Source organism: Marmota flaviventris, chromosome 2 (assembly GCF_047511675.1).
Source record: "Marmota flaviventris isolate mMarFla1 chromosome 2, mMarFla1.hap1, whole genome shotgun sequence".
Lineage (NCBI taxonomy): Eukaryota > Metazoa > Chordata > Mammalia > Rodentia > Sciuridae > Marmota > Marmota flaviventris.
The window spans coordinates 161,964,221-161,977,352 of NC_092499.1; positions in this window are offsets into that span (position 1 = coordinate 161,964,221).

Here is a 13,132-nt window from a genome sequence, read left to right on the forward strand (position 1 = left end):
TCAACTAATATTTGATAAATAAATATTTGTTGTGAAAAAATCCTGGAGCTACTATGAGTTCATTCACCGTGGTTCTCTGCACTTAGTTTTCTTCTCTAACTCAAATAGAGTCAAGTAAATTGTACCCATTCCCTAATATTAAAATAAAAGAAGGAAGAAACACTTCTAAATAAACTATATATTTAATCTATGTTTCACCATTTCTGTCCTGTTCTGCTTTTAGATGTGCAAATTACAACATCAGCATGCTGTCACCATCTTTCTTTTCCTTTCTCTTCCACCTGTTCATAAGGGCCAACAGTTGGCTTACCACTAAGCTATGTGCTGTCTGCAGTCCTGTGGGGTGGCTCTTGGCCCTTCACTGCTCACACCTGTGGCAATATCCTCCTAAAGGACTCCCCACCTCTTTCATTCTCATCTGTTTCTCACCTGCTTCTCTTCTGCCTGGGAAACCAATTTACCAAAACAGTAGGTCTATACTCCAGGTCTCCCCATTGTGTGATTTTGAATGTTTCTCATGTACTCAGGGATTTCCAATATATCTGCACCTTAGCTCTTCAGCCATCCACTCATCAAAACAGAAGAAAAGGAATCATCCATTTTTTAAAGATGTTTCTCACTCAAAAAGCAAATGGAGATTGTCCTTTGATGCTTCCTTGTCACAAACACTTGACCTATTACAAGTTCTCCTGTACAGCTAAAACAGTTACAATACTCATACTGTTTCACAGACCTAGAAGTGGAAACTATTTTTGAAATTATTTTTTGTATATATAAATATTTCTCCTACAATGAAAAATTATAGTCTTTGGTAGGGCTAAAAAATGTTCAGCTTTTAAGATAAAAGACTTAGAAAAAGAAAAAAAAAAATAAGAAAAAGAAAAAGCAAACTAGAGAAATGAAAGAGTTTCAGAATGTCCTATTATCTCTTTCCTAAATACATTTTCTGAAATAAAATGAAAAATAACCTTCCTATACTCCTGCAACATTCCCAAGTAATTAGATAATTTATCCTGGTGAGCCTAGGCTATTTCTATATCCTTTTCAACAGTGTGACCAGTCATTCAAACTTTTCATTCAAACAAGATGAAATCCACATTTTATCCCTAGCCCAGAACCAGAGACATACTGGGAAAGCCAGCTGTGCACAGCTGTTCCGAAGTCTTCTCTCAATGATATCATGTGCTAACATGGTATCTGCAATCCTGTGGGGAAGCATGAAATCAGCATGCTGGGAGTATTTGCACCATGAAAACTGACAAATGCTACAAATCAAGGCTTTTTTCCCCCTTGGAGAGCTAGTTATTAAACATTTACCAGCATGATATTGCCTACAATATTCAGCCAAAAAATGAGTACCTACCATGTCCCAGGCATTTTTCCAAGTGCTGAGCAAAACAGATGAAAATTCTTAGCCCAGTTGAGCTTAAATTCTAGTGGGGGAAATAGAGAATAGAGACCAAACACTGTAAGTAAATAAATTGTGCAGCATATAGAAGATAAATGGTATTGATTAAAATAGGGTAGACTGGGAAGATTTAGGTATGGTGTGGAGGTGGTCAAATTTAAATAAAGTGGTCAGAAAATGCCTCAGTAAGAAGGTGAAATTTGAGCAATGCCTTGAAGAGGTGGCGGACCGAACCAGGACAATATCTAGAGATGATGGTTTCCAGCAGAGACAATGCAAAGGTCAGAGAAAGATATTAGCTCAAGATGTTTAGTATCCATGAGAGAGTTGGAAAGGTGAGGCCATAGACAAAAGAAAAGATGAGTGTTATGGTTTGGACATAGTTTGTATGTGTCCCCCATGGGTTTATGTGTTGGTCCTCAGAGTGGCTGTGTTGAAGTGGCAGTTTCCTTAAAAGGTGCAGCCTAGTAGGAAGCTATTGCTAGTCACTCCCCTTTCTCTGGGCTCCTGTCTCACCATGTGATCTCTACTTTCACATGGGCTTCTGCCATTGTGATGCTATACACCAGGAGGTCCTCATCAGAGCCAAGCCAATGCTGGTACTATATCCTTGACTCTCAAGAATCATGAGGTAAATAAACTTCTTTTTCTTTTAAAGTCCTCAGTCTTAGGTATTTTGTTATAGTAATGGAAAACACATAATATGATTATAGGAAATCAGAGGGATTGGAGACCAAAATTTTAGTTCCTTATAAGCAATTATTTTTAACTCTTCAAAAGATTGGAATGTTGGGCTGGGGATGTGGCTCAAGCGGTAGCGCACTCGCCTGGCATGCGTGCGTCCCGGGTTCTATCCTCAGCACCACATACAAACAAAGATGTGTGTCCGCCGATAACTAAAAAAAAAAAAATATATTAAAATTCTCTCTCTCTCTCTCTCACTCTCTCTTCAAAAAAAAAAAAAAAAAGATTGGAATGTTAACAAGAGAGATGGCTAGCGTCTCATTGGGGGGTTCTTCTTCCTGCCAAGGAGAGTGTAAGCCACCTGAAAACCTAAATTCTCAAATAATTAGTGAAGAACAAAATACAAATAATCAGAAATATATTTACATAAAGTGGAGCCCCTGATAGATCTAGGGATGGGTGCTGAAACTAGACAAAGAAAAGATATGGCTCTGGTGATTTATTTAATGGTATACATCAAAAGCAGGGATAACGATTCAAGGGTGGAGTCCTGCTTCATGATGTCTTACAATCAGCAGGTTGATAGATATCTTGGCAGGTCACACCTATCTCAGATGCTGTGTGAACCACAGCAGAATGGGATAGAAATTCACACTGTCCCTGGGAATATGTCCCCTGGTCATTCCCAGACAAAAGATGTTTCTATCCACTAGGCTTCAATGCGCGGTGACCCACATGCAACCCATGGACAGCTTGTGACAGGATGTCACTAACCCAAGAGTAGCATGGTCTGCTTTACATTTTAACAGGAGCATCTGACTGGTGTGTTTAAAAGCTACAGAATAAAGCATTTGACAAATTATAACACCCTTTTGTTATAAAAATACTCAACACATTAAGAATAGAAGAAAACTCCTTCAACTTGATAAAGATCATCAGTGAAAACCCCACAGCTGATCTTTCCTTAATGGTGAAAAAAACAAAACAAAACAAAACAAAAACACAACGTTTTCCCCCTAAAGTAAGGAAAAAGACAAGGAAGTCTACTTTCACCACTTCTATTCAACACTGTATTGGAAGTTCTAGCCAGGGTAATTAGGCAAGAAAAAGAAGCAAACAGCATATCCAAATTGGAAAACTAATATATCTGTCTCTTTTCAACATAAAAGAAAAAATGTGCATGAAAATTAAAAAAAAAAAAAAAATAAAATGGAGGTGGGAAGAAATCTACTGGTCATAGGGTAGAAGACTTAGTATCCTTAAAAGGCCAATATTTTTCAAACTGAGCTATAGACTTAATTCGATTTTTGTCAAGATTCCAATTGCCTTTTTTTGCAGAAATTTTCATTCAGATTCTAAATATTATATAGAATTGCAATGTAACCCAAACAGCTAAGATAATCTTTTACAAAAGAACAAAGTTGAAGGATCACATTTCTTGATTTCATAAATTACTATAAAAATCCAGTGATCAAAAATGTGGTACTGGCATAAGGATAGACATATACATCAGTGAAATAAAATTAAGGGATGATAAAGGAACACATTCAGGTATGGTTAGTTGACTTCCAACAAGAGTAAAGTACTAAAGTCATTCCTTGGGAAATTTTATTTGACTTTTCCACAAATAATCTGGGACAATTGAATATCCACATGTAAAAGAAAGAATTTAGACTTCTACCTCAGACTACATGCAAAAAACAAAAACAAAAACCAAAAAAACTAAAATGGATCAAAGACCTCATATAAGTGATAAAATTCTTGAAATGAAAAACAGGCATAAATCTTAATGACCTTGAACTAGGCCATGGTTTCTTAAATACGACACCAAAAGCATAAACAATAATAAAAGAGAGAAAGAAATTTGATTTGTTAAAACGAAAGAACACTACAAAGACAGTTTATAGGCAGCCCACATGATGCAAAAAGATATTTGCAAATCATGTATCTGATCAGGATCTAACACCAACAACTCTTATAAAAAGACAAACTCAAAAAATGAACATAGGGTTTGAATACATGTTTCTCCAAATATATTTTTGAAAGGGCCAGTAAGCACACACACAAAAAAATGTTCAACATTGTTGTTTAATAGGGAAATACAAATCAAAAGCATAATATAATACCACTTCATGTCCACCAGGATGGCTACAAGACAAAAAGTAATAGTAATATTGCAAAGAATGTGGAAATATGGGAACCCTAATATATTACTGATGAGGATGTGAAGTGGTACAGCCATTGTAGGAAACATTCTGGCTGTTCCTTAAAAGCTGAAGTGTAGTATTCCACATAACCCAGCAATTTTATTCCTTGTTATGTACTCAAGAGAATTGAAAGCACATGTGTACACAAAAACTTGGACGTAAGTGTTCATAGAAGCATTATTTATAATAGCCAAGAAGTGGAAACAGCATTCATTAGCTAATCAATGGATAAATAAAATGTGGTATCTTAGTAACCATTGAATATTATAAGGTGATCACAAGAAATAAAGAATTAGGAGCCGCCCCCTCCCCCTGCGCCGGCATAGTAGAGGGAACTGGGACCAAACACAGAGCAGGCCCAGCGGCCTGCTGAGGGGCAGAGCCGCCCCCCATCCCCCTCGCCTGCCAGGTAGGGGAAGGGTGACCACCGACAGAAAAGGCCCAGTGGCCCACGGCGGGACAGAGCTTCCAATCACTCCTGCAAGGTAGGCGGGCCTGCGACCCACCGGCAGAAGAGGAGCAGCCGCCCGCTGAGAGGCTAAGCCGCCCCCTCCCCCTGCGCCGGCATAGTAGAGGGAACTGGGACCAAACACAGAGCAGGCCCAGCGGCCTGCTGAGGGGCAGAGCCGCCCCCCACCCCCCGCGCCTGCCAGGTAGGGGAACTGTGACCACCGACAGAAAAGGCCCAGTGGCCCGCGGCGGGACAGAGCTTCCAATCACTCCTGCAAGGTAGGCGGGCCTGCGACCCACCGGCAGAAGAGGAGCAGCGGCCTGCTGAGAGGCAGAGCCGCCCCCTCCCCCCCGCGCCTGCAAGGTAGTCGGAACTGAGACCACCATCAGAACAGGTCAGACCTGCAACCGAGAGACAGAACAGGCCCAGTGGCCTGAGGAAGGGTAGAGCCCCCCCCCACGCCTGCAAAGTAGGCGGACCTGCGACCCACTGGCAGTACAGCCCCAGAGGCCTGCAGAGGGGCAGTGCCGCTGCCTGCGCCTGCAAAGTAGGCAGAACTGCGACCACCGACAGAACAAGCCTAGCGGCCCGCAGAGGGACAGAGCCGCTGCCCGCGCCTGCAAGGTCGGCGGACCTGCTACCGACTGGCAGAGCAGGCCCAGCGGCCTGCCGGCGTGGTAGGCACATTGCCCCAATTGGAGGAGGGGCAGAGCCGCCACCCGCGCCTGCGAGGGAGACTTTGCAACTATACAAGACCAATATAAATATATAGGGGGAAAATTCAATAGCACAACAGTTTCACCAAGAAGAAAGGAACACGAACAGTATGAAGAGACAAGGAAAGAAAGGACCACAAGCATTGCAGGTCAACTCAACGTTAGAAGAGGTAATAGCTGCAGCTGATGGAATTTCAGATAAAGAATTCAGGATATACATGCTTCAGATGATCTGGAGTCTCAAAGAAGACATCAGACAGCAAAATCAGACAATGAAAGATCACTTCAACAATGAATTACATAAACAAATCCAAGAAGCAAAAGATCAACTATACAGGGAAATAGAGGTTATAAAAAACAAACAAACAGAAATCCTAGAAATGCAGGAAGCAATAAGCCAACTTAAAAACTCAATTGAGAATACTACCAGCAGAGTAGAACACTTAGAAGACAGAACATCAGACAATGAAGATAAAGTATTTCAACTTGAAAAGAACATAGACAGCTCAGCAAGACTGTTAAGAAACCATGAGCAGAACATCCAAGAAATATGGGATAACATCAAGAGACCAAATTTAAGAGTCATTGGGATACAGGAAGGAACAGAGTTTCAAACCAAAGGAATGAGCAATCTATTCAATGAAATAATTCGAGAAAACTTCCCAGACTTGAAGAATGAGACAGAACCCCAAATCCTAGAAGCCTACAGGACGCCGAATGTGCAAAATCATAAGAGACCCACACCTAGACACATTATAATGAAGATGCCCAACATACAGAACAAGGAGAGAATTTTAAAAGCTACAAGAGAAAGGAAGCAGATCACATTTAGGGGTAAGCCAATCAGGATAACAGCTGATCTTTCAACACAGACTCTGAAAGCTAGAAGATCCTGGAATAACATATTTCAAACACTGAAAGAAAATGGGTTCCAACCAAGAATTGTGTTTCCAGCGAAATTAAGCTTCAGGATGGAAGATGAAATTAAAACCTTCCACGATAAACAAAAGTTAAAAGAATTTGCAGCTAGAAAACCATCTCTTCAAAACATCCTTGGCAAAACATTACAGGAAGAGGAAATGGAAAATAACAATGAAAACCAACAGTGGGAGGTAGGACACTAAAGGGGGGAAAATAATCAAAGTGGAAAACAAACCATGTTTAGTAACATAAATAAACAAATATGGCTGGAAGAACAACCCATATCTCAATAATAACCCTAAATGTTAATGGCTTAAACTCACCAATCAAGAGACACAGGCTAGTAGAATGGATCACAAAACAAGACCCAACAATATGCTGCCTACAGGAGACGCATTTGATAGGAAAAGACATACATAGGCTGAAGGTGAAAGGTTGGGAAAAATCATATCACTCATATGGACTTCGGAAACAAGCAGGAGTATCCATACTCATATCAAATAAAATAGATTTTAAGCCAAAGTTAATCAAAAGGGATAAAGAGGGACACTACATACTGCTCAAGGGAACCATACACCAACAAGACATAACAATCATAAATATATATGCCCCAAACAATGGTGCAGCTATGTTCATCAAACAAACTCTTCTCAAGTTCAAGAGTCTAATAGACCACCATACAATAATCATGGGAGACTTCAACACACCTCTATCACCACTGGACAGATCTTCCAAACAAAAGTTGAATAAGGAAACTATAGAACTCAATAACACAATTAATAACCTAGACTTAATTGACATATATAGAATATACCACCCAACATCAAGCAGTTACACGTTTTTCTCAGCAGCACATGGATCCTTCTCAAAAATAGATCATATATTATGTCACAGGGAAACTCTTAGACAATACAAAGGAGTAGAGATAATACCATGCATCCTATCTGATCATAATGGAATGGAACTGAAAATCAACGATAAAAGAAGGAAGGAAAAAGAATACATCACTTGGAGAATGAACAATAGGTTACTGAATGATCAATGGGTTATAGAAGACATCAAGGAGGAAATTAAAAAATTCTTAGAGATTAATGAAAACACAGACACAACATATCGGAATCTATGGGACACATTGAAAGCAGTTCTAAGAGGAAAATTCATTGCTTGGAGTTCATTCCTTAAAAAAAGAAAAAACCAACAAATAAATGATCTCATACTTCATCTCAAAATCCTAGAAAAAGAAGAGCAAAACAACAGCAAAAGAAGTAGAAGGCAAGAAATAATTAAAATCAGAGCTGAAATTAATGAAATCGAAACAAAAGAAACAATTGAAAAAATTGACAAAACTAAAAGTTGGTTCTTTGAAAAAATAAACAAAATCGACAGACCCTTAGCCATGCTAGCGAAGAGAAGAAGAGAGAGAACTCAAATCACTAACATACGGGATGAAAGAGGCAATATCACAACAGTCACTTCAGAAATACAAAAGATAATCAAAAATTATTTTGAATCCTTATACTCCAATAAATTAGAAGATAGTGAAGGCATAGATAAATTTCTTAAGTCATATGATCTGCCCAGATTGAGTCAGGAGGATATAGACAACCTAAACAGACCAATATCAATTGAGGAAATAGAAGAAACCATCAAAAGACTACCAACTAAGAAAAGCCCAGGACCGGATGGGTATACAGCAGAGTTTTACAAAACCTTTAAAGAGGAACTAATACCAATACTTTTCAAGCTACTTCGGGAAATAGAAAAAGAGGGAGAACTTCCAAATTCATTCTACGAGGCCAACATCACCCTGATACCTAAACCAGACAAAGACACTTCAAAGAAAGAAAACTACAGACCAATATCTCTAATGAACCTAGATGCAAAAATCCTCAATAAAATTCTGGCCACTCGGATACAAAAACATATCAAAAAAATTGTGCACCATGATCAAGTAGGATTCATCCCTGGGATGCAAGGCTGGTTCAATATACGGAAATCAATAAATGTTATTCACCACATCAATAGACTTAAAAATAAGAACCATATGATCATCTCGATAGATGCGGAAAAAGCATTCGACAAAGTACAGCATCCCTTTATGTTCAAAACTCTAGAAAAACTAGGGATAACAGGAACATACCTCAATATTGTAAAAGCAATCTATGCTAAGCCTCAGGCTAGCATCATTCTGAATGGAGAAAAATCGAAGGCATTCCCTCTAAAATCTGGAACAAGACAGGGATGCCCTCTCTCACCACTTCTGTTCAACATAGTTCTTGAAACACTGGCCAGAGCAATTAGACAGACGAAAGAAATTAAAGGCATCAAAATAGGAAAAGAAGAACTTAAATTATCACTATTTGCAGATGACATGATTCTATACCTAGCAGACCCAAAAGGGTCTACAAAGAAACTATTAGAGCTAATAAATGAATTCAGCAAAGTGGCAGGATATAAAATCAACACGCATAAATCAAAGGCATTCCTGTATATCAGCGACAAATCCTCTGAAATGGAAATGAGGACAACCACTCCATTCACAATATCTTCAAAAAAAATAAAATACTTGGGAATCAACCTAACAAAAGAGGTGAAAGACTTATACAATGAAAACTACAGAACCCTAAAGAGAGGAATAGAAGAAGATCTTAGAAGATGGAAAAATATACCCTGTTCATGGATAGGCAGAACTAACATCATCAAAATGGCCATATTACCAAAAGTTCTCTATAGGTTTAATGCAATGCCAATCAAAATCCCAACGGCATTTCTTGTAGAAATAGAGAAAGCAATCATGAAATTCATATGGAAAAATAAAAGACCCAGAATAGCAAAAACAATGCTAAGCAGGAAATGTGAATCAGGCGGTATAGCGATACCAGACTTCAAACTATATTACAGAGCAATAGTAACAAAAACAGCATGGTACTGGTACCAAAACAGGCGGGTGGACCAATGGTACAGAATAGAGGACACAGAAACCAATCCACAAAACTACAACTATCTTATATTTGATAAAGGGTCTAAAAGCATGCAATGGAGGAAGGATAGCATCTTCAACAAATGGTGCTGGGAAAACTGGAAATCCATATGCAACAAAATGAAACTGAATCCCTTTCTCTCGCCATGCACAAAAGTTAATTCAAAATGGATCAAGGAGCTTGATATCAAATCAGAGACACGCCGTCTGATAGAAGAAAAAGTTGGCTACGATCTACATACTGTGGGGTCGGGCTCCAAATTCCTCAATAGGACACCCATAGCACAAAAGTTAATAACTAGAATCAACAAATGGGACTTACTCAAACTAAAAAGTTTTTTCTCAGCAAAAGATACAATAAGAGAGGTAAATAGAGAGCCTACATCCTGGGAACAAATCTTTACTCCTCACACTTCAGATAGAGCCCTAATATCCAGAGTATACAAAGAACTCAAAAAATTAGACAATAAGAGAACAAACAACCCAATCAACAAATGGGCCAAGGACCTGAACAGACACTTCTCAGAGGAGGACATACAATCAATCAACAAGTACATGAAAAAATGCTCACCATCTCTAGCAGTCAGAGAAATGCAAATCAAAACCACCCTAAGATACCATCTCACTCCAGTTAGATTGGCAGCCATTATGAAGTCAAACAACAACAAGTGCTGGCGAGGATGTGGGGAAAAGGGTACACTTGTACATTGCTGGTGGGACTGCAAATTGGTGCAGCCAATTTGGAAAGCAGTATGGAGATTTCTTGGAAAGCTGGGAATGGAGCCACCATTTGACCCAGCTATTCCCCTTCTCAGTCTATTCCCTAAAGACCTAAAAAGAGCATGCTACAGGGACACTGCTACATCGATGTTCATAGCAGCACAATTCACAATAGCTAGACTGTGGAACCAACCTAGATGCCCTTCAATGGATGAATGGATAAAAAAAATGTGGCATTTATACACAATGGAGTATTACTCTGCATTAAAAAATGACAAAATCATAGAATTTACAGGGAAATGGATGGCATTAGAGCAGATTATGCTAAGTGAAGCTAGCCAATCCCTAAAAAACAAATGCCAAATGTCTTCTTTGATATAAGGAGAGTAACTAAGAACAGAGTAGGGTCGAAGAGCATGAGAAGAAGATTAACATTAAACAGGGATGAGAGGTGGGAGGGAAAGGGAGAGAGAAGGGAAAATGCATGGAAACGGAAGGAGACCCTCAGAGTTATACAAAAGTTCATATAAGAGGAAGTGAGGGGAAGGGGAAAAATAATACAAGGGGGACAAACGAATGTCAGTAGAGGGGGCAGAGGGAGAAGAGGGGAGGGGAGGGGAGGGGAGGGGTGATAGTAGAGGATAGGAAAGGCAGCAGAATACAACAGACACTAGTATGGCAATATGTAAATCAATGGATGTGTAACTGATGTGGTTCTGCAATCTGTATATGGGGTAAAAATGGGAGCTCATAACCCACTTGAATCAAATTGTGAAATATGATATATCAAGAACTATGTAATGTTTTGAACAGCCAACAATAAAAAATTAAAAAAAAAAAGAATTAATTTATGTTACAACACAGCTAAGACATAAAAATATATGCTAAGAAAAAAATGTCAGGAAAAAAAGCCACATTATATAACTCCATTTCTATAAAGTGTCCCAAATGGGAAAATTTATAAAGACATAAATTTTGTTAGTGTTTTCCAGAGGCATGGGGCGGGGGAATGGGGAATTACTATTTAGTGAATACAGGGTTTCCTTTTGAGGGATATACTCTGAAATTAAATACTAGTGATAGATGTATAACATTGAGAACATATTAAAAATGATGAACTTTAGGTTATGTGAATTTGATTCCAATTAGAAGAGTAAAACATGAATCTGGCATACAGAAAGAAAACAATTAGAAGACCATCTATGTCTCTTAAGTACAATAATCTTAAAAAGTCAAAAATTCCAAATTTCAGATTTTTTCAGGAGACATAATAAAAAAGTTTAAAGTTTGAGCCCCAACTGCCCCATTGTAGAATAGTGGCTATGAGAGAAGGCTTATAGTCACACTATCTGGGGCCAAATGCTAGTTCTGATTATTGTTCAGTTATTTAATCTATTTCTCGTACTCTTCCTCTATGAAATGGGAATAATAAAATCACCCATCTCAGAGTATCAATTTGAGATTCAATGAATCAAGACAGTACTGGAATTTAAGAAGTTCTCCTTGATTGGTAGTTATCATTACCGAAAGCATTAACAATAAATCCAGGGTTTTTTTTAGGACCCATCAACCGGAGTAGTTAAATGCTTTTCCAGCTCCTATTGAAAAGGAACATCTCTGTGAGATGAAAATTCTGAGTGACCCAAACTAGAACAAGAGTGGACATCATCTTTTGCTACAAAAGTTGTGATTAATCTCTCATAGCTTTTTCTGCAGAATTTTCAGAAAATCTTCTGCCTTTAAAAATGTTTTCTTAGCCAGATATGGTGGCACATACCTGTTATCCCAACAGCTCAGGAGGCTGAGGCAGGAGAATTGCAAGTTCAAAGCCAGTCTCAAGCAATTTAGTGAGGCCCTAAGCAACTTATCAAGACCCTGTCTCTAAATAAAATATAAAAAGGGCTGGGGATGTGGCTCAGTGGTTAAGCACCCTTAAATTCAATCCATGATACAAAAAAGCAAAAAACAAATAAAAAAGTTTTCTTTTCCAATCCCATCTTCAAGATCTGTCCAATGACAGTTTCCTTTTTAAAGGATCCTACACTGAGATTCTTTCTTGAAATCTGCTGAGTATGTGCTTATGGACAAGGTGTGCTCATCCTACCAGAGTCAAGGAGACCATCATTGTTTTCCATGTGGGTCATCTCTGCTCAAATTCATAGGCATCAGGAAATACACAAATACTACAGCAAGTGGAACCAAGCAACAGACTACCAATTACATGACCAACTCAGCAAATCCTCTGGGGATAACATGGCCCCCATCAGCATGTGCTCCTCCTCTCTAACGTTGGGCCCTCCACCTGTGCCCATTTCTGCAGGAGTTTCATGCCACCCAAGTCTTCAGAAATCACCTCACCAACAATGCGCTGTTGGTTTGCCTTCTCAACATTGTCAGCACACTTGCAAGTAAGGCATTCTCTTGATTTGATTTCACAGCCAGAATTCCTCAAATCATTCACATGTTGGTATATCTTGGATGGGAGTGGGAATCTACCATTATTTTTTCATCAGAGTGATTAGATATAGCAGCTCAATTCACAATATCTAAACTATGGAACCTACCTAGGTGCCCTTCAACAGATGAAAGGATTAAGAAAATGTGGTATATAATATACACAATGGAATATTACTTAGCCATATTAAAAAGATAAATAAGAATGAAATTATGGCATTTGCAGGTAAATGGATAAAACTGGAGACTATCATGCTAAGTGAAATAAGCCAATCCCAAAAAACCAAAGCCTGAATATTTTATCTGATTATGCGGATGCTAACTCCAATAAGGGGAAGGCCAGTAAGGAGGAATAAAAGTATTTTGGATTAGACAAAGGGGAATGAAAAGAAGGGAGAGAGCATGGGAATAGGAAAGGTAGTAGAATGAATCAGACATTACATATGACTATATGATTACATGACCATGTAATTCTGCATCATGTAGAAACAAAAGAATGAGAAGTTCTACTCTATATAGGTATAATATGTCAAAATACATTCTACTGTCATGTATAACTAATAAGAACAATTTTTTTTAAAAGACTATATA